The sequence below is a fragment of the Hyla sarda genome, chromosome 8 (assembly GCF_029499605.1).
Source record: "Hyla sarda isolate aHylSar1 chromosome 8, aHylSar1.hap1, whole genome shotgun sequence".
Lineage (NCBI taxonomy): Eukaryota > Metazoa > Chordata > Amphibia > Anura > Hylidae > Hyla > Hyla sarda.
The window spans coordinates 207,678,730-207,706,635 of NC_079196.1; the positions used below are offsets into that span (position 1 = coordinate 207,678,730).

A 27,906-nucleotide genomic window follows, 5' to 3' on the forward strand; every position below is an offset into this window, starting at 1 on the left:
CTGCAGAAAAGAAAGCAATGTGATTGGTTGCCATGGACAACTGCACCCCCTCTTCCTCTGCACAAGTTTTGATAAATCTCCCCCAATGTACCTGTGAAGTCATTTTGAGGAATATTAGGAAGTCTCCTCAGAGTTCTTCAGTCGTTCTGGTCTTTGTCAGGTAATGGATCCAGCGTTGCGTTGTGGTTTGTGTGTCTAACAAAAAAACGCCACTTAGCGCCAGATTTGTCACTTGACGCACCACTTTGGTGTCTAATGGAGTCCTTGACAGGCGCCATCGGTTTACGGTAGAGTCTCCCACTGGACCCCATCGGTTTATAATGGATTTTCCTAACAGATGACATTGGATTATGATGGTGCCTCCCAAAGGACCCCATCAATTTATAATGGAGTTTTCTGACAGACCCCATCGATCTATAATGGAGTCTCCTAGTGGACCCCATTGATCTATAATGGAGTTTCCCAATTGACCACATCACTTTATAATGAAGTCACCCAATGGACCCCATTGATTTATCATAGAGTCTCCTGGTAGACCCCATCAGTTAATGATGGAGTCTCCAAATGGACCCCATTGATTTATGATTGAGTCTCCCTTTGGACCCCATCGCTATTATAATGGAGTCTCCTTACAGATGTGTTAGGTTTATAATTGAGTTTCCATGGACCCCATCAGTATTAAATGGATTCTTTAGATGGACACCATGTTTTAAAATGGAGTCTTCAGATGGACCCCATTTTTTTTTAATGAAGTCTCCAAGCGGACCCCATCAGTTTATGATTAAGTCTTCAGGATGGACCCTTTTAGAGTCTCCCGTCAGACCCCATTGGTTTATAATGTAGTCTCCCAATATTTGCCATAGATTTATATTGGAGTCTCCCAGGGGAATCTATCGGTTTATAATGTAGTGTTTAGATAGACCCCATTGGTTTATAACGGAGTCTCATGGCGGACCCCGCCAGTTTATAATGGAGTCTTCCAGCAGACATCATTGGTTTATGATGGAATCTCCCGGCTGGTCCCATCGGTTTATAAGGGAGTCTTTACATGGACCCCATTGGTTTATAATGGAATCTCCTTGCTGGTCCCATCGGTTTATAATGGAGTCTTTACATGGACCCCATTGGTTTATAATGGAATCTCCCTGCTGGTCCCATCGGTTTATGATGGAATCTCCCGGCTGGTCCCATCGGTTTATAAGGGAGTCTTTAGCTGGACTCCTTCAGTATATAATGGAGTATTTTTGGGTGCACCCCATGAGTTTTTAATGGTCTTCAGGCAAATCCCATTGGTTTATATTGGAGTCTTCAGATGGGCCCCTTAAGTTTATAATGGAGTCTTCCGACAGACCCTATTGGTTTATAATGGAGTCTCTTGGTGGACCCCATCGGTTTATAATGGAGTCTCCCGTTGGACCCCATCAGTTTATAATGGCGCCATATTTGTTCTCACCCAGCTTTCCCAGGAACAGATAGGACTAAGAAGTAGCTGGGAGGAAGATCTAATGAAAAATTTATCAGGAATGGAAGATACAAATACATAAAATGCATCAAACAAGATTAATGATAGAATGAGCTGTGGGGACTGACGGAATAGCGCACACATAGACGGTAACGCACCAGAGACTGAGCGCGATGGCTGCCGGGATTTGTAGTTCGCAATGCGCACAGGGCGGTGCTTGCGTCATTCAGCCGGCGGGTGGAGCTGCTGAGCTGCGGAGACCCGGAAATAGAGGAGAGGAAGGAAACCGGGTGAGAAGGAACCGGCAGCGATCGGAGCGGTCCTGGGAGTCCTCACGGTATGTGACATATAGAGGGGACTATAGCACTGACAGATCGGGCAGGGACAGGGCGGCTGTCACCTCCGGAATACAGGGAGGACTGTGACCTCTCCTTCTCCTGTAACCCCTGAATGGAGGATCCCACCCCCTTTACAGGACACCCCATCACCCTCCACCCCCTGTACAGGACAACCCCATCACCCTCCACCCCCTGTACAGGACAACCCCATCACCCTCCACCCCCTGTACAGGACACCCCATCACCCTCCACCCCCCTGTGCAGGACACCCCATCACCCTCCACCCCCCTGTGCAGGACACCCCATCACCCTCCACCCCCCTGTGCAGGACACCCCATCACCCTCCACCCCCCTGTGCAGGACACCCCATCACCCTCCACCCCCTGTACAGGACACCCCATCACCCTCCACCCCCCTGTGCAGGACACCCCATCACCCTCCACCCCCTGTACAGGACACCCCATCACCCTCCACCCCCCTGTGCAGGACACCCCATCACCCTCCACCCCCTGTACAGGACACCCCATCACCCTCCACCCCCCTGTGCAGGACACCCCATCACCCTCCACCCCCCTGTGCAGGACACCCCATCACCCTCCACCCCCCTGTGCAGGACACCCCATCACCCTCCACCCCCTGTACAGGACACCCCATCACCCTCCACCCCCCTGTGCAGGACACCCCATCACCCTCCACCCCCTGTACAGGACACCCCATCACCCTCCACCCCCTGTACAGGACACCCCATCACCCTCCACCCCCCTTTACAGGACACCCTATCACCCTCCACCCCCTGTACAGGACACCCCATCACCCTCCACCCCCCTGTGCAGGACACCCCATCACCCTCCACCCCCTGTACAGGACACCCCATCACCCTCCACCCCCCTGTGCAGGACACCCCATCACCCTCCACCCCCCTGTGCAGGACACCCCATCACCCTCCACCCCCCTGTGCAGGACACCCCATCACCCTCCACCCCCCTGTACAGGACACCCCATCACCCTCCACCCCCCTGTACAGGACACCCCATCACCCTCCACCCCCCTGTACAGGACACCCCATCACCCTCCACCCCCCTGTACAGGACACCCCATCACCCTCCACCCCCCTGTACAGGACACCCCATCACCCTCCACCCCCCTGTACAGGACACCCCATCACCCTCCACCCCCCTGTACAGGACACCCCATCACCCTCCACCCCCCTGTACAGGACACCCCATCACCCTCCACCCCCCTGTACAGGACACCCCATCACCCTCCACCCCCCTGTACAGGACACCCCATCACCCTCCACCCCCCTGTACAGGACACCCCATCACCCTCCACCCCCCTGTACAGGACACCCCATCACCCTCCACCCCCCTGTACAGGACACCCCATCACCCTCCACCCCCCTGTACAGGACACCCCATCACCCTCCACCCCCCTGTACAGGACACCCCATCACCCTCCACCCCCCTGTACAGGACACCCCATCACCCTCCACCCCCCCTGTGCAGGACACCCCATCACCCTCCACCCCCCCTGTGCAGGACACCCCATCACCCTCCACCCCCCTGTGCAGGACACCCCATCACCCTCCACCCCCCTGTGCAGGACACCCCATCACCCTCCACCCCCCTGTGCAGGACACCCCATCACCCTCCACCCCCCTGTGCAGGACACCCCATCACCCTCCACCCCCCTGTACAGGACACCCCATCACCCTCCACCCCCCTGTACAGGACACCCCATCACCCTCCACCCCCCTGTACAGGACACCCCATCACCCTCCACCCCCCTGTACAGGACACCCCATCACCCTCCACCCCCCTGTGCAGGACACCCCATCACCCTCCACCCCCCTGTGCAGGACACCCCATCACCCTCCACCCCCCTGTGCAGGACACCCCATCACCCTCCACCCCCCTGTGCAGGACACCCCATCACCCTCCACCCCCCTGTGCAGGACACCCCATCACCCTCCACCCCCCTGTGCAGGACACCCCATCACCCTCCACCCCCCTGTGCAGGACACCCCATCACCCTCCACCCCCCTGTGCAGGACACCCCATCACCCTCCACCCCCCTGTGCAGGACACCCCATCACCCTCCACCCCCCTGTGCAGGACACCCCATCACCCTCCACCCCCCTGTACAGGACACCCCATCACCCTCCACCCCCCTGTACAGGACACCCCATCACCCTCCACCCCCCTGTGCAGGACACCCCATCACCCTCCACCCCCCTGTACAGGACACCCCATCACCCTCCACCCCCTGTGCAGGACACCCCATCACCCTCCACCCCCCTGTGCAGGACACCCCATCACCCTCCACCCCCCCCCTGTGCAGGACACCCCATCACCCTCCACCCCCCTGTGCAGGACACCCCATCACCCTCCACCCCCCTGTACAGGACACCCCATCACCCTCCACCCCCTGTGCAGGACACCCCATCACCCTCCACCCCCCTGTGCAGGACACCCCATCACCCTCCACCCCCCCCCTGTGCAGGACACCCCATCACCCTCCACCCCCCCCCTGTGCAGGACACCCCATCACCCTCCACCCCCCCCCTGTGCAGGACACCCCATCACCCTCCACCCCCCCCCTGTGCAGGACACCCCATCACCCTCCACCCCCCTGTGCAGGACACCCCATCACCCTCCACCCCCCTGTGCAGGACACCCCATCACCCTCCACCCACTGTGCAGGACACCCCATCACCCTCCACCCCCCCCCCCTGTGCAGGACACCCCATCACCCTCCACCCCCCCCTGTGCAGGACACCCCGTCACCCTCCACCCCCCTGTACAGGACACCCCATCACCCTCCACCCCCTGTACAGGACACCCCATCACCCTCCACCCCCTGTACAGGACACCCCATCACCCTCCACCCCCCCCTGTGCAGGACACCCTGTCACCCTCCACCCCCCCTGTGCAGGACACCCCGTCACCCTCCACCCCCCCCTGTGCAGGACACCCCGTCACCCTCCACCCCCCTGTACAGGACACCCCATCACCCTCCACCCCCTGTACAGGACACCCCATCACTCCCCGCCCCGGTGTGTATTTATACACATGTATATAGATATCCTATACTGGTCTCTCTTGTGTGACGCCGGCTGATGTTTTATGGACCCTTTTACGGGTAAAGTTCAGGGAACCATTAAAGTCTTTGCCAAAAGTTGGATCAGCTCCATAAGGAAGGAGATATAGGACAAACCCTTGTCTGCGCTACGTCTGGTATTGCAGCTCAGCTCCATCAGGTGAATACTGCAATACCGGACACAGCCTGTGCACAGGGGCGGCGCTGTTTCTAGCTTCTAATTACACACTTCAAAGTTTTACACCAGTGGTCTCCAAACTGCGGACCTCCAGCTGTTGCAAAACTACAACTCCCAGCATGCCCGGACAGCCAACGGCTGTCCGGGCATGCTGGGAGTTGTAGTTTTGCAGATCTTGGAGGTGAACAGTTTGTGTTTTTAGTGTTTCTGTTGTTAGTGAAGGTTTCTGTGTCTGTTCTCTTATCTGCGGGTTACAGGGCGTTGTGGGCGATCTGGGCGTTCTGTCATCTGACACGTTCGTTATCTATCCTCACACCAGTGCGCTGCTCCATTTCCGGACTCTAGGGTCAATGTCGTCCTGGACTATCTATAGGCGAGGTATGTTTATTTATCTGTCCCAGCAGCCAATGGGGGGGTCGATATGATTGTACATGTGGGGGGGCATCTTTCTCTATTAAAGGGGTATTCTAGTATCATAATTTTGTTTTTTTAAATTAAACTATCACCCCCCCCCCAGATGTTTAACTTATATAGTTGTATCACAAATTGTGTTGGCTTTTTGCGTGATTCACCCCTGAGAGGGAGTTGTGTAGTCCTCTCATGGTCAATGTGGTGTTGTCTCAGCAGCTTCCCAGCTCCTCACTCTCTACTTACAAAAAATTATGTAGTCCTCTCATTGTCAGTGTGGTGTTGCCTCAGCAGCTCCTCCTTATCTACTGACAGGAAGTTTTTTAGTCCTCCTATGGTCAGTGTAGTGTTGTCTCAGCAGCTGCCCGGTTTCTTTGTCTCTCTCCTGACAGAAAGTTGTGTGGGAAGAATGAAGCTTGGTTACAGCGCGCTGCCTTGTGCAGAACAATGCCACAGGTAGAGGAGCAGACAGGGAATGAATACAGCAGCTTTTGCATACTTGCTGTGTGAAGATGTTCTGCAGCAGCTCTGGGTGGATCAGTTTGGTGTTGTCTCAGCAGCTCCTCCTTATCTACTGACACAAAGTTGTGTAGTCCTCCTATGGTCAGTGTAGTGTTGTCTCAGCAGCTCCCCGGATTCTTTGTCTCTCTCCTGACAGGAAGTTGTGTGGGGGGGAGAATGAAGCTTGGTTACAGCATGCTGCCTTGTGCTGAACAATGCCAAAGGTAGAGGAGCAGACAGGGAATGAATACAGCAGCTTTTGCATACTTGCTGTGTGAAGATGTTCTGCAGCAGCTCTGGGTGGGGAACTGGCAGTAGTGCTGTGGGAGGGCTGTGATGAAGAGCTGAGGGAAACTAATGCATTCTGGGAATTCTAGTACTAAGCAACTGCTCAACCAGAAATCACAGCGGGAGAGTGACCTAGGAAGAGACCCTCAGACACAGGTAAGTAATGGGCTTCTGCAGCATGTTTGTTTTTACACAATTCCTCTTTAGGGCCTATTCACCCTACGTATCTTCTGAGCTGACTTTTGCTCCGCAGTTTTGCTGTGGAAAATACAGTGCAGCAGCCTCCCATTGTTTTCAATAGGATTCTGCTGCACCATTCATGATCATTCTTTTGACGGAATGCACTTAAAATGCATTGCAGTCTAAAGGGACAAGTGGTCCACGCTACAGATTAAATCTTTGCCCAGAATATCTCCAACCAGAGATTCCGTAGTCCAAAAAAAAAAATGGCCCCCAGGGTTCGTGTGGATTTTCTTGCAGCGTATTTGCAGATTTTGCTACCATTTACTTCAATAGCTCTGCAGAAAATCAGCAAATTTGCCAATATTGCAGATTTTCTACCAACACATTGATGACATTGGTAGCTAAATCTGCACGAAATCCACTCGTGTGAATGAACCCTTAGGTTAATTCAACTGAAGAAAATCTGCAGCAAGATACGCACATGTGAACGTACCCTTAGGGTCACTACACTCTTTTATATTTTCTGCTGCAGATTTTCTGTAGCAGATTGTTCTACTCAATGGGCAGCAAAAAACTGCTACAACAAATTTGGAGCAGAAAATACGCACGTGTGAACTGACCCTTGGGGTACGGTCACACGTGCCTTATTATGCTGCCTATTTTCTGCAGCTGATTTTGCTACCCATTACTTTAAAGGGGTACTCTGCCGGAAAACATCTTATCCCCTATGTGAACGTTAGGGCATAAAATCTCTAATCGTGGGGGTCCCGCTGCTGCGGCACCCCAGTCATCAGGTGTAAGGAGCAAACTTCGCTCTGTGCCGGATGACTGGCGACTACAGTCACCACGCCCCCTCCATTCATGTCTATGGGAGGAGGCGTGACGGCTATTACATAGCCGTCACGCCTCCTCCCATAGACATGAATGGAGGGGGCGTGGCATGACATCACGAATAGATGCTGCCGGCCCGGAGATCGCGGGGGGTCCCCAGCGGCAGGACCCCTTTGATCATAAATCTTATCCCCTATCCTTAGGGGATAAGATGTTTTCCAGCAGAGTACCCCTTTAAAATCAATGGGTAGCAAAATCAGCTGCAGAAAATACGCGGCATAATAAGGCACGTGTGAACGTACCCCTAAGAAGATAGTGCCCCTTAGCTCTACAGCGCGAGGCCTTTCCTCATATCCCATCTCCCGTGACGGTATCGGGGACATATAGGGTTAGGCTGTAAAACGTGGACGACTCTCCTGTATGAGCAGGAAATACCAGGGTTGTGTATGATCTGTATATAAAATCCTGAGTCACTCCTTGAGTCATCTGACATGCGATCTGCTAGTCCTCAGGACATGTCTACGGAAGAGAAGCGACGGAGCGAGTAACACGTTATATACGCGTATACTTATAGTAACAAGGACTTAATATGGCATTAGCCGCACCTAATAGATTCCAGATTATTGGATATTATGGATTATTAGGCTGTTACAGAGAAGCATATAAAATAAGGTGTCTACACCAGATACGCTGTGGTATATGGGATCTGGTGAGAAATGTTATTGGCGGGAAGATCCCGGTTACAACGGGCGATATCGCCCTCTGTAATACGGCTGTGTTCACACGTGGGAATTTTATTATTTTCTAAAATTACTGTGAAAAATTGAACCATTTTTATCGTAATTTAAAAAAAAAAATTTTAATTAAAGGGGTTATCCAGGAAAAATCCTTCCAATAATTATCAGCTGCTGAAGTTCAGTTTTTATTTTGTCTAACAGTGCTCTCTGCTGACATCTCTGTCTGTCTCAGGAACTGCACAGGGTAGAAGAGGTTTGCTATGGGGATTTGCTTCTACTCTGGACAGGTGTCATCAGAGAGCACTTAGAAAAGAAAAACTCATCTTCAGCAGCTCATAAGTACTGATCTGTTTAACTATCTGGCTCCAGAAAGTTAAAGGGATATTCCAGGCCCAAACTTTTTTTTTATATATCAACTGTCTCCGGAAAGTTAAACAGATTTGTAAATTACTTCTATTAAAAAATCTTAATCCTTCCAATAGTTATTAGCTTCTGCAGTTGAGTTGCTGTTTTCTGTCTAACTGCTTTCTGATGACTCACGTCCCGGGAGCTGTGCAGTTCCTATGGGGATATTTTCCCATCATGCACAGCTCCCGGGACGTGACATCATCATTGAGCAGTTAGACAGAAAATTTCAGCAGCTAATAACTATTGGAAGGATTAAGATTTTTTTTATAGAAGTAATTTACAAAAAAAAAAAAAAAAAAAAATATAAATATATATATATATATATTAATTATAGTTTTGGCCTGGAATACCCCTTTAAACAGATCAGTACTTATGAGCTGCTGAAGTTGAGTTGTTCTTTTCTGTCTAAGTGCTCTCTGACACCTGTCTCGGGAACTGTCCAGAGTAGAAGCGAATCCCCATAGAAAACCTCTTCTACTCTGTGCAGTTCCCGAGACAAGCAGAGATGTCAGCAGAGAGCACTGTTGCCAGACAGAAAAACTCAACTTAAGCAGCTGATAATTATTGGAAGGATTAACATTTTTTTTTTTAATAAGAGTAAATTAAAAAATCTGTTTAACTTTCTGGAGCCAGTTGAGCCATCGTCTCCACATGTAATAGGGACACTCCGGACCCCCAATATTGTGACAGGTGGGGGTCCACGTCAAACCCTTATCAGCTATTGCATGAATAGGTCCTCCAAGTGTTGCAAAACTACAACTCCCAGCATGCCTGGACAGCCAAATTATCCGCACCATTCAAAACAACGTTTATTTGGGAGGGGGGGGGGGGGGATGATTTATCAAAGTTGTCTATTTCCCGCATCAATATAGACCAACCTACAGAGCGTAAGGCCGGTCTATTTTGCGCCTAATATATCAAAAGTCGAACGGCTCTTGATAAATTCTGCGCAATGACTTCGGGATCTACGGTTTAGACTGTATTTAAACCTGCTTCAACATGGTCTGACATTTCAGCGCACTTTCGCCCGATGTGAATTTTCGCTATTGATAAATTCAGCACCAATGCATTTTTACCGTCTAAAATAGCCTAGAATTATGGACTAAAAGTCCTCTAAAGCAAAAGTCGCAAAAAAAGACGCACTTGTGTAGACTGCGACTTTCTCTGCAACAATTTTAGACAGGGAAAAAAAAAAAAAAGTCTAAATCCATTGATAAATCTCCCTCATTGTCTTGCGGAAACTGCCGCCGAAATAAAGTCTCGGAAATCTGAGTTTTATTGATTGCCGGGACTATGCCCACAGATTTTTCGGATCTGCGATGGAAGCTACGCAACGAACATCCCGCTGTGTGAACTGAGAGCGGAATCCACGCTGAATTTCAGCGTGGAATGTCTGGTATTGTAGTGTGAACATATCCTTACAGCAGTGTTTCCCAACCAGGGCCCCTCCAGCTGTTGTAAAACTACAACTCCCAGCATGCTAGGTGTTGTAGTTTTGCAACAGCTGGAGGAGCCCTGGTTGGGAAACACTTCCTTACAGGTACGCTTTTATAGGCCTACTTGTTATCAATATCATCTATACCAGTGGTCTTCAACCTGCGGACCTCCAGATGTTGCAAAACTACAACTCCCAGCATGCCCGGACAGCCGTTGGCTGTCCGGGCATGCTGGGAGTTGTAGTTTTGCAACATCTGGAGGTCCGCAGGTTGAAGACCACTGATCTATACTGTCTAAACAATTTGTTGATATTGTAGGCCCAAAGCCTGAGGCTGAACTACTGAGACATGTTGCCATCAGAATCTGATTACTGTCAGGGCCTGTGTTGTTATGGAGGCCTTGTGTAGATTTAGAGCACCAATTTATTCAGTGTCCCCACAAGTATGTATCACTAAGCCAGTCAGGTAGCCATAGACCTAAGATGGCTATCTCCCCCCATTCCTTCCCCGCACACATGAACGCTTAGTCAGCCGACTGCAGTCTCTCCCCATCCCCGCATACACATGAACGCTCTGCTCTGCTGAGCATTCATGTGTTCGATATAGTAACAGTACATAAACCGCTGTCAGACAACTCATGTGGTGACCTATCTCCCCGGATGAGGGACTTCAACATGGACGATCCTTCTTTCCCCGACATCATCTTTCAGGGCAGACTCGGCGGGTCCTCCCGTACGTATTAGACGGCCAGGATCAGTGAGTTCGATTGACATTGCTAATGTGTATGGCCAGCCTTGGTATGTACAGCAAATGGTGGCTTGAATCCACATAAGGTAACCATGACAACACCTCATAGAAATCACTAGGGAGACATGTTTCCTCAGAATCTGTCAGTAGTGCCACCTCAGGCCTTAGGCCTGTAACTTTAAGTCATCATAACTCAGCATAGAAGATAGAGACTGAAATACTCTAGTTTTTATGTTTTTAGGCCATGTGCAGACGACAGAATTTTGGGAAATTCTGCCGAAATAGACTTTAATGGGATTCCGCTGTCTCATTCACAAAGTGGAAATTCCACACTGTGCAAAATTTGAAGGGGTATTCCAGGAAAAAAACTTTTTTATTTATTTATTTTTTTTAAATATCAACTGGCTCCAGAAAGTTAAACAGATTAGTAAATTGCTTCTATTTAAAAAATCTTAATCCTTTCAATAATTATCAGCTGCTGAAGTTGAGTTGTTCTTTTCTGTCTGGCAACAGTGCTCTCTGCTGACATCTCTGCTTGTCTCGGGAACTGCACAGAGTAGAAGAGGTTTGCTATGGGGATTTGCTTCTACTCTGGATGGTTCCCGAGACACGTGTCATCAGAGAGCACTTAGACAGAAAAGAACAACTCAACTTCAGCAGCTCATAAGTACTGAAAGGAGTAAAATTTAGTAATTTACAGTAATTTACAAATCTGTTTAACTTTCTGGAGCCAGTTGATATATAAAAACATTTTTTTTTTCTTGGATAAGCCGTTTAATTTTGTGGAATCCCATTAAAGTCAATGGGGTTTTGAATTTCAGTGGAATTTTTAAGAACACAGATTAGATTTTAATTCTGCCGCAATTTCCACGGAATTCTGCAATTCAGCTTAGCAACTTTTGCAGAACGGTGGTTGAATGAAATTGTGGAAATTCCAAGGTTTGAACATTTTATTTATTGTACACTAAGGGCCTATTCACATTGTGGAATTTCACCTTACAGCAGCCTCTTCCAGAATCGCAGATTTTCAAGGACGTTAAAGGGGTACTCCGGTGAAAAACTTTTTTGGTGCCAGAAAGTTAAACAGATTTGTAAATTACTTCTATTAAAAAATCTTAATCCTTCCTGTACTTATTAGCTGCTGAATACTACAGTGGAAATTCTTTTCCATTTGAAACACAGAGCTGTCTGCTGAAATCTCTGTCCATTTTAGGAACTGTCCAGAGTAAAAGGAAATCCCCATAGAAAACATATGCTGTTCTGGACAGTTCCTGACATAGACAGAGATGTCAGCAGAGAGCACTGTGCTCGTGATGTCAGCAGACAGCTCTGTGTTTCAAAAAGAAAAGAATTTCCTCTGTAGTATTCAGCAGCTAATAAGTACAGGAAGGATTAAGATTTTTTTTTTTATAGAAGTAATTTACAAATCTGTTTAACTTCCTGGCACCAGTTGATTTAAAAAAATAAATAAATAAATAATAATAATAATAATCATTTTCATCGGAGTACCCCTTTAAATTAATTCACTACAGCGCAGTGCTGGGTCTTCTCTAGCTGATTCCGCCAGAAGACAATTCCGCATCGGAAGTTCCGCTACTTAACTTTCAGTGTGAACTGAGCAGCTGAAGCCCATTGAGATCAATTGTAAATTCTGTAGAGTGAACAGGCCTTAAAGGGGTACTCTGCCCCTAGACAAAGGATAGGGGATAAGATGACTGATCGTAAGGGTCCGGCTGCTGTGACCTCCCGCGATCTCTGCTCTGTGAACCAGATAACTGTGGTTCCACGCCAATCTCCACTCCGTGCGTGATGACGGACGACCGCAGCTGTCATGGGAGGAGGAGTGATTGTCACGTACTAGTCCCATGAGGGACATGAATGGAGGGGGCATGACGTGATGTCACGAACATGGAACCTCCAAGCTTCCGTGTTTTAAAATGCCCCGGTCCCGGTCCGGGGGTCCCATCGGCCGTACCCCCATATTCAGGAATCTTATCCCCTATCCTTTTTATAGCGGCTAAGATGCCTAGGGGTGGAATACCCCTTTAATGGGACTATGAATTTATTACGGTAGAGGTCATTTTAGAGCTAATTTTCCCGATTAGTCTTATATCATACAAACTATAGAGCAGTGGTCTCCAACCTGCGGACCTCCAGATGTTTCAAAACTACAACTCCCAGCATGCCCGGACAGCCAACGGCTGTCCGGGCATGCTGGGAGTTGTAGTTTTGCAACATCTGGAGGTCCGCAGGTTGGAGACCACTGCTATAGAGCAATGATCCTTAAAGGAGTATTCCAGGCCAAAACTTTTTTTTTTTATATATATATCAACTGGCTCCGGAAAGTTAAACAGATTTGTAAATTACTTCTATAAAAAAAATCTTAATCCTTCCAATAGTTATTAGCTTCTGAAGTTGAGTTGCTGTTTTCTGTCTAACTGCTCTCTGATGACTCGCGTCCCGGGAGCTGTGCAGTTCCTATGGGGATATTCTCCCATCATGCACAGCTCCCGGGACGTGACATCGTCATTGAGCAGTTAGACAGAAAACTTCAGAAGCTAATAACTATTGGAAGGATGAAGATTTTTTAATAGAAGTAATTTACAAATCTGTTTAACTTTCCGGAGCCAGTTGATATATAAAAAAAAAAAAGTTTTGGCCTGGAATACCCCTTTAACCTGTGGCTGCAAAACTACAACTCCCAGCATGGTGAAGGATTGGGCTACCAGCACGACTAAGGCGGCCTTAGGGTGGGGTTTCTCCACATTGACTCCACAGCTGGGACCACTTTCAGCACCAGTGGTCTCTGTTGTAAAACTACAACTCCTAGCATGCCCAGACAGCCAACATCTGTCCACACATGCTAGGAGTTGTAGTTTTGCAACAGCTCGATATCCGCCGTTTTGGAGACCACCGATCCATACTGTGTTTCCATAGGTTAGTATTAGAGATGAGCGAATTTACAGTAAATTCGATTCGTCACGAACTTCTCGGCTCGGCAGTTGATGACTTATCCTGCATAAATTAGTTCAGCTTTCAGGTGCTCCGATGGGCTGGAAAAGGTGGATACAGTCCTAGGAAAGAGTCTCCTAGGACTGTATCCACCTTTTCCAGCCCACCGGAGCACCTGAAAGCTGAACTCATTTATGCAGGAAAAGTCATCAACTGCTGAGCCGAGAAGTTCGTGACGAATCGAATTTACTGTAAATTCGCTCATCTCTAGTTAGTATTACACGGCTTATGACAAGTATATAGCGCAGTCACCTCATGGAAAAATGTAAAGCGCGTGATCACACATTGACAAGTCCTTGGTGCTTTATGTTCAGGAAGAATAGGTATGGAGCCGATATGAGAGTCGGCCTATAGTGGGGGGGCTGGGATACAATGACAAGTCGTATTGTAGTCCTCGCATGTATAGAGTCCGGGGGAGGCTTTGACCTCACAATGTAAGGCGGCTATCTCCTGCAGGTTGGTGCGGGGGAGCAAGTGATGAACGATTTAAAGGGATCGTCTACTCCTTGTACTGTAGCATTGTCTATAGGAAACAAACATTCCTGAGGGCTTCACTGAAGCGTGTGGAGATTAGCATTAAAGGGGGGTTATCCGCTTTTTGTTAGACGGTTCCCCTGAAAAGTATATCACGGTTTTTCCCACAGCTAGAGATCAGCCATGATTGGCTGCGCAATCTAGCTTCAAGTGTGTAGTTTTCCTACAGCACCCCTACAGGAGAAATGAAGCATTACACCATTTCTGTTTAAATCCATGAATGGTTTGTGTAAGGGCCCTATTACACAACATCGCCCTGCGTAATAGGGCCAGCAGGCAGCTGACTGATTTACGAATGATTCTGCGATCATTTATTAACCCCTCGATGCTCGGCCCTGCAATAGGCTCTGTAATCTCTGTAATAGACCTCTTATCCCCTATCTGCAGGGTAGGGGCTAAGTGTCTGATCGCAGAGTGTCTGGCCGCTGGGACCCCCGCGATCTCCTGCCTCTGTGCCAGATTACATGTCGACCACAGCCCGAAGCTGTTTTGGTCATGCCCCCTACATATATCTCTATGGGAGATGCGAATATACGTGAACGCTTTATCTCCATCTCCCATAGATATGAATCGAGGGGGGCATGATGACCATGGCCGCTCCGAAGCCTAACACAGCCTGCATTCTGAACATAAATATTCAAAACGTCAGGGTGCCGGGCCAGAAATCGCAGGGGACCCAATGGTTGGACTCCTCATGATCAGACATCTTAATCCCTATCCTTTAAATAGGGGATAAGATGTCTAGTACCGGAGTACCCCTTTTAAGGCCCACCAACAGTCCTGGATTAGATTTTTTTTTTCACCCATTCTATTCCATTGGAGTAACTGAAAAAACCCGAAATGTTTGTGGGCCTTGGGGACTTGGTTGGGGACCACTGATCTAAAAGAACAGCACTCCTTTTTAGCACGCATTGGGCTGTCTAGGGCCCTAATGCATGGACATCCTGGATACTGCAGAGAGAGAGCGGGACTTTCTTTGTAGTCACTCTCCGCTAAAGCTAATATTTGAAAGTGACCACAAAGAGCATCTCTCGTACTGGAGGATCCAAGACAGTCCAGTTGCTTAGTTTCCCCTTTGGGGGCACTGCAGGGAAGCAGAACACTTGCATGGAGTCCACAGCAGATCACAGATTAAAGGAGATATCCATCGAAAGTTAAAGGGTTGTTCCGGCCAAATACATCTTATCCCCTCTCCAATAATAGGGGATAAGGTGTCTGATCATAGGGGGCCCACTACCGGGACCCCCACAATCTCTGTGCAGCACCCGCATTCTATGGGGGGCTGCCGTCACGCCCCCTCCCATAGACATGAATGGAGGGGGCGTGTCGTCACTTCTCCAGTCCCGGAAACACAGAAGTTTCCGAGACTGGAGAAGAAGCCTCGCATAGAATAGGGGATAAGATGTCTGGTCGCGGGGGGGGCCTGCTGCTAGGACCCCCTGCAATCTCCGTGCAGCAACCGCATTCTATACGGGGATGCTTCTCCAGTCTCGGAAATTTCTGCGTTTCCGGGACTGGAGAAGTGACATCACGCCCCCTCCATTCATGTCTATGGGAGGGGGCGTGACGGCAGCCCCCCATAGAATGCGGGTGCTACACGAAGATCGCGGGGGGGGGGGGGGGGTCCCCTACGATCGGACATCTTATCTCTTATCCTTTGGATCAGGCATAAGATTTGGCTGGAATACCCCTTTTAACTAAGGGGAATTGGGATAAGTAGGTGATCGCGGGGGTCCAACTGCTGGGACCCACCACGATCTCCTGAATTGGCCCCGGCGCCAAGGAGTGCCGAAAAGACCCGAGTAGTGCGTCGGTATTTTTTTTTTTTTTTTTTTTTTTTTCTTTGGGATCAAGGCCAACCCTCTAAAGGAACAATAAATTGAGTGATAAAAATGTATTCAAGATTTCCTTGCAAGAGGTTTATTTTCTCCTGATCTCTTCCAATTTTGACTGGAAGACCATTTTAAGGGGGCCGCATTTATCCAAGGGACATTCTCCTATTGAGAGCAGTGGGGGAGAGCTGCTTCTATGGCTAGTTGCCTTACAGCCAGGCAGAGCTTGTGAGAAGATGGAAAATGGCTTCACGGTATAAAGTCACACAATACAAGTGTTATATAAAAGGGATCCGGGCCTTTAGCACATCCACCCGCCCATTATAAAATGGGGTTTTAAATAAAGATGACACAAGCAAAAAATATATCAATGAACCCAAACAGGAAAAGAGCGGGAGCTGCCGAGAGTGGAAGCCGGTGACGGGAAGCCATCCATGGAAGAGGCAAGGAGTGATTTACGAAGGTTGTGTCCGAACCAGAACCCTCTTGGTAAGGTGTAAGGCAGTGGTCGCCAAACTGAACACATACAGCTGTTGCAAAACTACAACTCCCAGCATGCCCAGACAGCCAACGGCTGTCCGGGCATGCTGGGAGTTGTAGTTTTTCAACAGCTGGAGGTCCGCATTTTTGGAGACCACTGTTTTATGGGCACCTGCATGAAGACTTCCATGTCCATATGCCTTTTTGAAGCCTATGGACATCATAGAACAGTGGTCTCCAACATGTAAAAAAAACACCCCTTGTACCCTCAGGTTGTGTGTGGTATTACAACCGTTCACTTTAAAGGGGTACTCCGGTGAAAACCTTTATTTATTTTTTATTTATTTTTAAATCAACTAGTGCCAGAAAGTTAAATAGATTTGTAAATGAATTCTATTAAAAAAAAAATCTTAATTTCCACTGTAGTATTCAGCAGCTAATAAGTACAGGAAGGATTATTTTCCGTTTGAAACACAGAGCTGTCTGCTGACATCACGAGCACAGTGCTCTCCGCTGACATCTCTGTCCATTTTAGGAACTGTCCAGAGTAAAAGGAAATCCCCATAGCAAACCTATGCTGTTCTGGACAGTTCCTAAAATGGACAGAGGTGTCAGCAGAGAGCACTGTGGTTGTGATGTCAGCAGAGAGCTGTGTGTTCAAAAAAGAAAAGCATTTCCTCTGTAGTATTCAGCAGCTAATAAGTACTGGGAGGATTAAGATTTTTTTTAATAGAAGTAATTTACAAATCTGTTTAACTTTCTGGCACCAGTTGATTTAAAATAAAAGTTTTTTTTCACCGGAGTACCCCTTTAATGGAACTAAGCTGCAACACCAAGAACAACCTGAGGACTGGGATGGCGCTGTATTTAGAAGATATCAGCTTGGTTTTTTTTTTTTTTTTTTTTTTTTTTTGTAATCCGGGCCTGCCGCAAGTATGCTACAGTATGTAATCCAAAAATCAAGGTTTGCTCGCAGCTCTAGATTGGTGTTTCTCAAACAGTGTGCCTCCAGCTGTAGAGAAACCCTACATTTTAGGTGGTTGATTTAGGAACGTTGCCCAGGAGACCCCTAGTCACATGTAGAGCAGTGTTCCTCCAGCTGTTGCCAAACTACAACTCCCAGCATGCCCGGACAGCCAACGGCTGTCCGGGCATGCTGGGAGTTGTAGTTTTGCAACGGCTGAACTGGTTGGGTAACACTGCCCTAGATTGTACCATGAACACGTTGTTCCAGCAGAACAGAGGCATTTCTCACTATGGAATCGCCGCTTAAAAAAAGCGCCATCTCCATAGACTGCAATGCATTTTCGATCCTCCTCTGCGTTTGGCACAGTCCAAGATCCGGAATTTCCGCGGCGGAACATCTATCTGCCAGGGAAATTCCTTAGTGTGAATAAGGGGGAGATTTATCAAAACCAGTCCAGAGGAAAAGTTGCCCATAGCAACCAATCAGATCGCTGCTTTCATTTTTAACAAGGCCTCTGCAAAATGAAAGCAGCGATCTGATTGGTTGCTATGGGCAACTGGGCAATTTTTCCTCTGGACAGGTTTTCATAAATCTCCCTCTAAAAGGCTATTGCGCGATACTTTTCCCAGCGGTACATACATAGGGGGAGATTTATCGAAAACAGTCCAAGAGGAAAAGTTGCTGAGTTGCCCATAGCAACCAATCAGATTGCTGCTTTCATTTTGCAGAGGAAAAGTTGCCCATAGCAACTAATCAGATGGCTGCTTTCATTTTGCATAGGCCTTGTTAAAAATGAAAGCAGCGATCTGATTGGTTGCTATGGGCAACTCAGCAACTTTTCCTCTTGGACTGTTTTCGATAAATCTCCCCCTATGTATGTACCGCTGGGAAAAGTATCGCGCAATAGCCTTTTAGAGGGAGATTTATGAAAACCTGTCCAGAGGAAAAATTGCCCAGTTGCCCATAGCAACCAATCAGATCGCTGCTTTCATTTTGCAGAGGCCTTGTTAAAAATGAAAGCAGCGATCTGATTGGTTGCTATGGGCAACTCAGCAACTTTTCCTCTGGACAGGTTTTGATAAATCTCCCCCCAAAGTGTGCTGGGACTATACGTAGTGGGAATGGGCCCTAAGTGAGGGGCAGGGGCTGTGGTTGCCGGGTGGTGACAGCCATTGACGGAAATAAAATTTTTAACCTTTTTTATTTTATTTTTATTTTTTTTTTAAGCTTTGGTCGGGCATGGTACAGATACTGTAATCTAAATAAAACTTTTTATGGGGATTTATATAATTTTATTACCGCACTTTGATACTTGTGCTCCTTCCTTGTATTCCAAGGCGCCGATACCATTTTTACGTCTTACGTAGCTATTTCTAGATACCAGTTGCTGGTAATTGTACCCCCCCCCCCCCCCCCTCGGAAAAGACTTGTAGGGGTCCTAAGGTGCTAGGGATTCCTGCTATCTCATTTCAAATAGTGGCCCAGACTGTCGGGTGAGTAACCTTTTCGTAGTTTAAAAATGAATTGGAGAAACACGTCGGGGGGAGAAATGTATACACTGTGTTATGTCTAGTGTGTCAATAATCAACCTGTGACTCTTTGGCTGTTGCAAAACTACAACTCCCAGCATGCCCTGACAGCCAAAGGCTGTCAGGGCATGCTGGGAGTTGTAGTTTTGCAACAGCTGAAGAGCCGCAGGTTAGATAAACGCTGCTCTGATTGGTGGGTGAGAAGCGGGATGATATATATATATGCGCCTTCCAGTTTCCTGATATACAAACATTTACGGTAACAGAAGGGAAAATCCGTGAAGTTTTATGTACTTGGATTTCCTCCCAGCGCTTCTTTTATCGCGCCAATGTTTAATCCGCACCTTTCACAAGTGTTTTTATTTTATTTTATATTTTTTTAAAGAACCTGTAAACTTCCTGAAATCCGATCGTCTGAACGCGTATATATTTTTGTTTTTACAACACGCACATCCACTTTAGTTTGCAATTCTGCGCCGGAGTATCAGACCTTCCAGATTATTGGATGCCAGACTAAAAGGAGTTCTTTTCCATGGAATAGCGTGTGTTCCCCAGCCAAAGTCCTCAAGGCCCCCCAACATTCGGGGTTTTTAAATTTATTTTTTTATTTTTATTTTTTATAAAACAGGGAATAAATTAAAATTCTGGCATGTTGGGGACCTCTGGAGTATCGGACTGTCCATGCAGCACACCTGCAGTTCAGCTCCATTCACTTAAAGGGGTAATCCGCTGGAAAACATTTATTTTTAATTTTTTTTAATTTAATTTTTTAATCAACTGGAGCCAGAAAGTTAAACAGATTTGTAAATTACTTCTATTAAAAAATCTTTACCCTTCCAGTACTTATCAGCTGCTGTATGCTCCTCAGGAAGTTGTATTTATTTCTGGAATTCTTTCCAGTCTGACCACAGTGCTCTCTGCTGACACCTCTGTCCATGTCAGGAACTTTCCTGGAGTACAAGCAATTCCCCCACAGCAAACCTCTTCTGCTCTGGACAGTTCCTTATACAGACAGAGGTGTCAGCAGAGAGCACTGTGGTAAGACTGAAAAGAACTCCAGAAAGAAATACAACTTCCTGTGGAGCATACAGCAGCTTATAAGTACTGGAAGGATTAATATTTTGAAATGGAAGTAATTTACAAATCTGTTTAACTATGTGACACCAGTTGATTTAAAAACAAAAAAAAAATTAATATAAATAAAAATAAATTTCCACCGGAGTACCCCTTTAAATTGAGTTTTGATGCAATGCCACATGCAAACTGTAAACAGGTGTGGCGCTTTTTTGGGAACAAACAAAAGTTTGTGAGGTTTTCTAGAATAAGAAAAATGCTTCTGCTTTGTTCCCAAAAGAGCGCCCCACCCATTTACAGGTTGCATGTGGCATTGCAGTTTAGCTCCGTTAGGCCATGTTCAGACATCAGAATTTCAGTGCGGAATTCCGCCTGAAATTAACTGGAAATGTGCTGCCCATAGACTTTAAAGGGCTTATCCAGGAAAAAACTTTTTTATATATATCAACTGGCTCCAGAAAGTTAAACAGATTTGTAAATTACTTCTATTAAAACATCTTAATCCTTTCAGTACTTATGAGCTTCTGAAGTTAAGGTTGTTCTTTTCTGTCTAAATCCTCTCTGATGACACCTGTCTCGGGAACCACCCAGTTTAGAAGAGGTTTGCTATGGGGATTTGCTTCTAAACTGGGCGTTTCCCGAGACACGTGTCATCAGAGAGGATTTAGACAGAAAAGAACAACCTTAACTTCAGAAGCTCATAAGTACTGAAAGGATTAAGATTTTTTTAATAGAAGTAATTTACAAATCTGTTTAACTTTCTGGAGCCAGTTGATATATATAAAAAAGTTTTTTCCTGGATAACCCCTTTAATGGGATTCTGCTGTCCCAGTCACACAGAGAAAAATCTGCATTCCGCAAAATTTAAAGACCATTCTTTATTTTGATGAATCCCATTGAAGTCAATGGGGGTTTTGAACTTCAGCAGAATTTGGTGTTTTGAGCGCACAGAATTCCGCCGAAATTCCACCGCAGTTCTGTCCAGCAACCTTTACGGAACGGAAATTGTGCTGAATTGCGGAATTTCCAATGTCTTAACATGGCCTTAAAGAAAATAGAGCAGTACCATAAACAACCTGCAGGAAATCTAAGGCTATGATCCGCTCAAATTCCGTTGTCCTTTCTTGCCAGTGGATTTCTGTTTTTTTTTTGTTTTTTTCCCGCTTTTTGTGCATTTTTTGCGGAAATTGTGCTGAATTTTTGCAGAATTTCTCAAGCTCAACACACAGATTCTGAACAGAATTAGGATTCCGCTGTGGAATTTTGCAAAATTGAAAGAGCGATGCAATATTTAGCTGTGTGAGGCCATGTTCACACAGTTTATGTCCACCCGGAAAAATTCTTTCTGCTGATGGCAGAATCTGGTCCTGCAGGTGTTTCCGCCGCAATATTTCTCAGTGTGCCCAGTGTGGCAGCATCCCATTTAAAGTCAATGGGACTCTGCTGCAGCGGAATATACCTGCAGAATTCCGCTCCCAAATTCTGCCATGTGAACATAGCCTGAATGGGACAACGGAACCGCCATTCAACACAATGTGCAGTGAATTGTGCGGAATTTCCGAGCCTCTTTTCTGAGAAAGTTGTAATCGGGTATAGTTGGTAGTCTCCGTGCTGGCAAAGGGGGAAGGAGATGGCGATACGGTGATTTTGGCGATTACTGGTGCCCAGAATGAATGCCCCAGATATGATCACGTGCCTGTGGTGCCAGGTGTTGGCGATACCATTACTGGGTAGCAGCCTGTGGGGTGACGTGTAGTGCAGCAGATCGATCTTGTATAGATGTGAGTGTAATCCATGTCCCCTGTGACACTGATTTGGCAGGGAATGGAGTCTCGCAGCTGCTCTGTCACTACCCGGGGCCCCTCACAACTTATAGGGAGACATCTGTGCCTGGTAATTGGAGGAAATGTGTTGAGGAAATAGACACAAAGTGCTGTGAGGGGTTAATACTCTGAGTCCTGTCTTCTGTCTCCTCCACTTTACATGTAAAAGTACAGTGTATGGGGCCCTGCGCTGACCAATGGGGCCCGTCCCTGCGGCAAGTGAGACATCCGGTGGCAGATGATCTGTTTTAATATAAATCGTATAGATTAGTGGTCTGCAAACGGTGAAACTCCAGCTGTTGCAAAACTACAACCCTCAGCATGCCGTTGGCTGTCCGGGGATGCTGGGAGTTGTATTTATGCAACAGCTGGAGGTCCACAGTTTGGAGAACACTGTTATAGATGCAAACAGTTTGCAAACAGTCTTTAACAAAATAATTTACGATTTGGCGCCTGCAGCTCCTATCCTGACTTATGCGTCTCCATGACTACAGACTACAAACAAAAGCCTGTGTAGTCTGATCCTGACATGATATTCTGTAATTCTGCAGCGACATCAAGTAAAAGGGGAGTATGACTGTAGGATCAGACTACACAGGGTTGTTTAGTAGTCTGTTACCATAACAACTTTTTATTTATTTATTTATTTATTGTTAACTTTCCCCTTATTCTTCTAACTCAGTGTTTTCCAGCCAATGTACCTCCAGCTGTTGTAAAACTACAACTCCCAGCAAGCCCTTACAGTAAAAGGTGTGTGCTGGTCAGGAAATGCCACGCTTACTCTTTTATGGGACATACATAAAGTGGCGTCTGTCATAGTTGGAGTTGCCCTTTTAAAGGGGTACTCCACTGGAAAACTTTTTTTTTTTTTTTTAAATCAACTGGTGCCAGAAAGTTAAACAGATTTGTAAATGACTTCTATTAAAAAAATCTTAATCCTTCCTGTACTAATTAGCTGCTGAATACTACAGCAGAAATTCTTTTCTTTTTGAAACGCAGAGCTCTCTGCTGACATCACGAGCACAGTGCTCTCTGCTGACATCTCTGTCCATTTTAGGAACTGTCCAGAACAGCATATGTTTGCTATGGGGATTTCCTTTTACTCTGGACAGTTCCTAAAAATGGACAGAGATGTTAGCAGAGAGCACTGTGCTCGTGATGTCAGCAGACAGCTCTGTGTTTCAAACGGAAAAGAATTTCCACTGTAGTATTCAGCAGCTAATAAGTACAGGAAGGATTAAGATTTTTTAATAGAAGTAATTTACTAATCTGTTTAACTTTCTGGACCCAGTTGATTAAAAATAATAATAATAATAATAATAATAATAATAATTTTTCACCGGAGTACCCCTTTTAAAAGAAAATGTTTTCCAGTGGAGTACTCCTTATTTTAATTTTATTATTTTTTTTTTTTTTTTTTTTTTTTTTAAGGCTGGACCTGTGTGTCTAGTTCAAAACTACATCTCCCAGCATGTTCCCGGGCATGCTGGGAGTTGTAGTTTTCACCTAAGAGTCTGTACACCCCCCAGGGTGTGTTATTTTAGTGGTATGTTGTGTATTTTTCATTGCTCTGCATTAATCTGTATGTAAGAGACAGAGCGGCTGCAGACTCAGGACTTGCAGCATCATTACACCCAGGGAGGGGAACGTTTCCATCCATGCCAGCTCCTGCCATGCTTCTGTCAGGGGGTAATGCCAGTGATGCCAAGCTCTCCATGCCAGTTGTGCTTATGTTGGCATTTTCCTTTTTACATGGCATTTGACATTATACCTTGATTCTTTTTTATTCGCATATAATACGTCTGCCCTAGACAGTCTCACAGTTAGCGCCCACTCTCTGACGGGGTGCCAGCCGCCGCCGCCGCGTACATATTGTGTAATATTCTTCCTGCATATAAGGACTGCCGAAGCCTTAAAGCAGTGGTCTTCAAACTGTGGCCCTCCAGATGTTACAAAACTACAATTCCCAGCATGCCCGGACAGCCATTGGCTGTCCGGGCTTGCTGGGAGTTGTAGTTTTGCAACATCTTGAGGGCCACAGTTTGAAGACCGCTGCCTTAAAGGATTTGGGGGTCTGTATGATGTCCTTATGACATGAGCATCTATGGCGCCACTGACTTTTTGGGGGTCCGTACTGCAGGTGGTTATAGTTTTCTAATGGTCTCTCTCAGGATTGCATTTGTCGGGTTCACATCACGTTTTCCTCCATACTGTTTTCAATCCGTTTTTTTAAAGAAAACCGTATGGCAAAAAAACGGATGGAACGGTATGGGAAAAAGTGAACCGTATGCGTTTTTAAACTGTATAATGTTTTTAAAAGTGCATACAGTTCCGTCAGTTTTTATAAAAAAAAAAAAAATAATTTTTGATATTTTTGTCCATTTTTAATGGGAGGGGTGTTGGGTGAGGACTTTAGGATGCAAATGCGCATGTGCAAAGTAAAAACCGTATAATGTGCGTTTTCTATTGACGTCCATGTTTAAAAAAACGTATGCAGTTGCAGTACAGTTTTTAAACCGGAGACAAAAACGTGGTCAACCACGGTTTTGACTCCGGTTTAAAAACCATACTGCAAACGTTTTTTTTTTTTTTTACATGGACGTCAATAGGAAACGCACGGTAACGTATACGGTAACATATGGGAAACCGTATACGGTTTTTAATTTGCACATGCGCATTTGCATCCTTAAGTCCCCACCCAACACCCCTCATATTAAAAATGGACAAAAATATATATAATGTATTTTTTATTTTATTTTTTTTTTAATAAAAACTGACGGAACTCTAACTTTTAAAAAATATTATACAGTTTAAAAACGCATACGATTTACTTTTTTCCCATACTGTTCCATCCGTTTTTTGGCCATACGGATTGAAAACAGTATGGCAAAAACGTGATGTGAACCCAGCCTTAGCTGCATATTTAAAGGGGTGTTCCAGGAACAAACTTTTTTATATATATATATATATATATATATATATATATAAGATGCAGAAAATATAGCAGCACACCCAGTAGTAAAGTGCAAAAATCGGGATTTATTGACCCATATCAGATGCGACGTTTCGACGGCATCCCGCCATCTTTTTCAAGCATGAAAAAGATGGCGGGATGCCGTCGAAACGTCGCATCTGATATGGGTCAATAAATCCCGATTTTTGCACTTTACTACTGGGTGTGCTGCTATATTTTCTGCATCTTGGATTATCTGAGCTGTCTGCGATTGGGACTGCTATCCTTGCCTGCACCCCAAGACTTGCAGAGTACGTGGTTGTGCTGCCTACCTTCTACATTATATATATATATATATATATATATAAATCAACTGGCTCCAGAAAGTTAAACAGATTTGTAAATTACTTCTATTAAAAAATCTTAATCCTTTCCGTACTTATGAGCTTCTGAAGTCAAGGTTGTTCTTTTCTGTCTAAGTGCTCTCTGATGTCTCGGGAAACGCCCAGTTTAGAAGCAAATCCCCATAGCAAACCTCTTCTAAACTGGGCGGTTCCCGAGACAGGTGTCATCAGAGAGGACTTAGACAGAAAAGAACAACCTTAACTTCAGAAGCTCATAAGTACGGAAAAGATTAAGATTTTTTAATAGAAGTAATTAACAAATCTGTTTAACTTTCTGGAGCCAGTTGATATATATAAAAAAGTTTTCAATTGAGGCTGCAGTGTAAAGTATGGTGGAGAGAGAACAGTCTCCTAGTACAGCAGTGTTTCCCTAAACTTTGGCTCTCCAGCTGTTGCAAAACTACAACTCCCAGCATGCCCTGACAGCCGAAGGCTGTCAGGGCATGCTAGGAGTTGTTGTTTTGCAACAGCTGGAGAGTCACAGGTTGATTATTGATAAAGCAGGATTGACACACTATGCTGGGAGTTGTAGTTTAGCAACAGCTGGAGAGCCACAGGTTAGGGAACACTACTGTACTAGGAGACTGTTCTCTCTCCACCCTGTAATGCAGCCCAGCGTTAGTTTTCATAGCTGTCTTTCTAGCCCAAATCTATCGCTGGACTGCAAGTATGGTGGATAGAGAAGTCTCCTAGTACAGTCGTGTTCCCTAACCTGTGTGCCTCCAGCTGTTGCTAAACTACAACTCCCAGCATGCCCGGACAGCTTTTAAACTGGGATCATAGCCCAAAGCCGCCACTGGACTGCAGTGCAGTATAAAACATTTTGGAAAGAGGGAACAGTCTCCTAGTACAGTAGTGTCCCCTATCATGTGGCCCTCCAGCAGTTGCAGAACTAAAACTCCCAGCATGCCTTGGCCTTTGTCATAGCTGTGATTGTATTCCAAAGCGACCACTGGACTGCAAGTTGGAAAGAGACCCGTCTCCTAATACAGTAGTGTTCCCCAACCTGTGACTCTCCAGCTGTTCCAAAACTAAAACTCCCAGCATGCCCGGACAGTTTGCGTAGCTGTGGTCATAGCCAAACGCTATCGCTGGACAGCAGTGCAGAGTAAAGTATGGAGGAGAGAAAGAGAACAGTCTCCAAGTAGGCCAGTGTTCCCCAACCTATTATAAAATCACCAATCGTGCCCTGACAACCTTCAGCTGTCAGTCAGGGAATGATGGGAGTTGTAGTGTTGCAACAGCTGGAGACAATGCGGGTAAGCTAAAAGGGGTACTCCGCCCCTAGACATCTTATCCCCTATCCAAATTATTGGGGATAAGATGTCTGATCGCGGGGGGTCCCTCCACTGGGACCCCCACAATCTTCGCTCTGCCTGATGACTAGCGGTGTTGATGGGACGGCCATGCCCCCTCATGACGTCATGGCCATGCCCCCTCTAATAGACTTGCATTGAGGGGGTGTGGCCAATACATCACAAGGGGGTGGGACCATGATGTCACTAGCCTCCGATACAGCAGCCGGCGTTCTAAACAAATGCTGGGTGCTGCAGGGAGATCACGGGTGTCCCAGTGGCACCCCTTCCCCCCCCCGGTGATCAGACATCCTATCCCCTATCCTTTGGATAGGGGATAACATGCCTAGGGGCAGAGTACCTCTTTAAATCTCTGGTCATAGCTGTAATCATAGCTCAAATGCAGTTAATTGAAGTATAAAGCATAGTGGAAAGAGAGAACAGTCTCCTAGTATAGTAATGTTTCTTAAAGGGATTTTTTTTTTAGATCAACTGGCTCCAGAAAGTTAAACAGATTTGTAAATTACTTCTATTAAAAAATCTTTATCCTTCCAATAATTATCAGCTGCTGAAGTTGAGTTGTTCTGTTCTATTGACAGGTGTCTTTGGGAACTGTCCAGAGTAGAAGCAAATCCCCATAGCAAACCTCTTCTACTCTGTGCAGTTCCTATGGGAATTTGCTTCTACTCTGGACAGCTCCCGAGACACGTGTCATCAGAGAGCACTTAGACAGGAAAGAACAATTCAACTTCAGCAGCTCATAAGTACTGAAAGGATTAAGATTTTTTAATAGAAGTAAACTACAAATCTATTTAACTTTCTGGAGCCAGTTGAGATATATATAAGTTTTTTTCCTGGAATACCCCTTTAACTTGTGGCTCTGCAGCTGTTTTTATAGCTGTGATCCTAGCATTAAGCTATCGCTGGGCTGCAGTACAGAGTAAAGCATAATGGAGAGAGAACAGTCTCCTAGTAGACCAGTGGGCCCCCAACCTGTGACTCTCCAGCTGTTGCAAAGCTACAACTCCCAGCATGCCCGGACAGTTTTCATATCTGTAATCATAGCTGGAAGACGCCATTAGACTGCAGTGCAGTATAAAACATGGTGGAAAGAGAACTTCTAGTACGGTTGTGTTCACTAACCTGTGACTCTAAAGCTGTTGAAGGACTACAACTCCCAGCATGTCCTGACAATTTTCATAGGTGGGATCATAGCCGGAAGCCACCGCTGGACTGCAGTGCAGTGTAAAGCATGGTGGAGAGAGAGGGAACAGTCTCTTAGTAGACCAATGTTCCCCACCTTGTGAGGCTGGGTTCACACCACATTTTTTTGCAATACAGTTCCCGTATAAGATTTTTTGATTAAAAAAATTATTCCTCAAAACCG

General features: G+C 46.2%; 1 protein-coding gene and 1 long non-coding RNA gene across 6 annotated transcripts in view; one reads left to right on the forward strand and one right to left on the reverse strand.

Annotated features, from left to right (window-relative positions):
- LOC130285170 (uncharacterized) overlaps nt 1-27,906 on the reverse strand; it is a 161,973-nt gene that overhangs the window by 56,164 nt on the left and 77,903 nt on the right. The gene's annotated exons all lie outside the window — the stretch shown is intronic.
- CAPN15 (calpain 15) overlaps nt 1-27,906 on the forward strand; it is a 75,941-nt gene that overhangs the window by 1,572 nt on the left and 46,463 nt on the right. Inside the window, exon 1 of one of the 5 annotated variants that reach the window (XM_056536458.1) lies at nt 1,682-1,799. The exons of 1 other annotated variant lie outside the window; for it this stretch is intronic. The gene's annotated coding sequence lies outside the window, so the exon portion shown is untranslated. Of the gene's footprint in view, nt 1-1,681; nt 1,800-5,436; nt 5,456-18,860; nt 18,935-27,906 lie in introns of those variants that run through there. 3 more of the 5 variants (XM_056536455.1, XM_056536460.1, XM_056536459.1) reach the window with 3 other exon arrangements.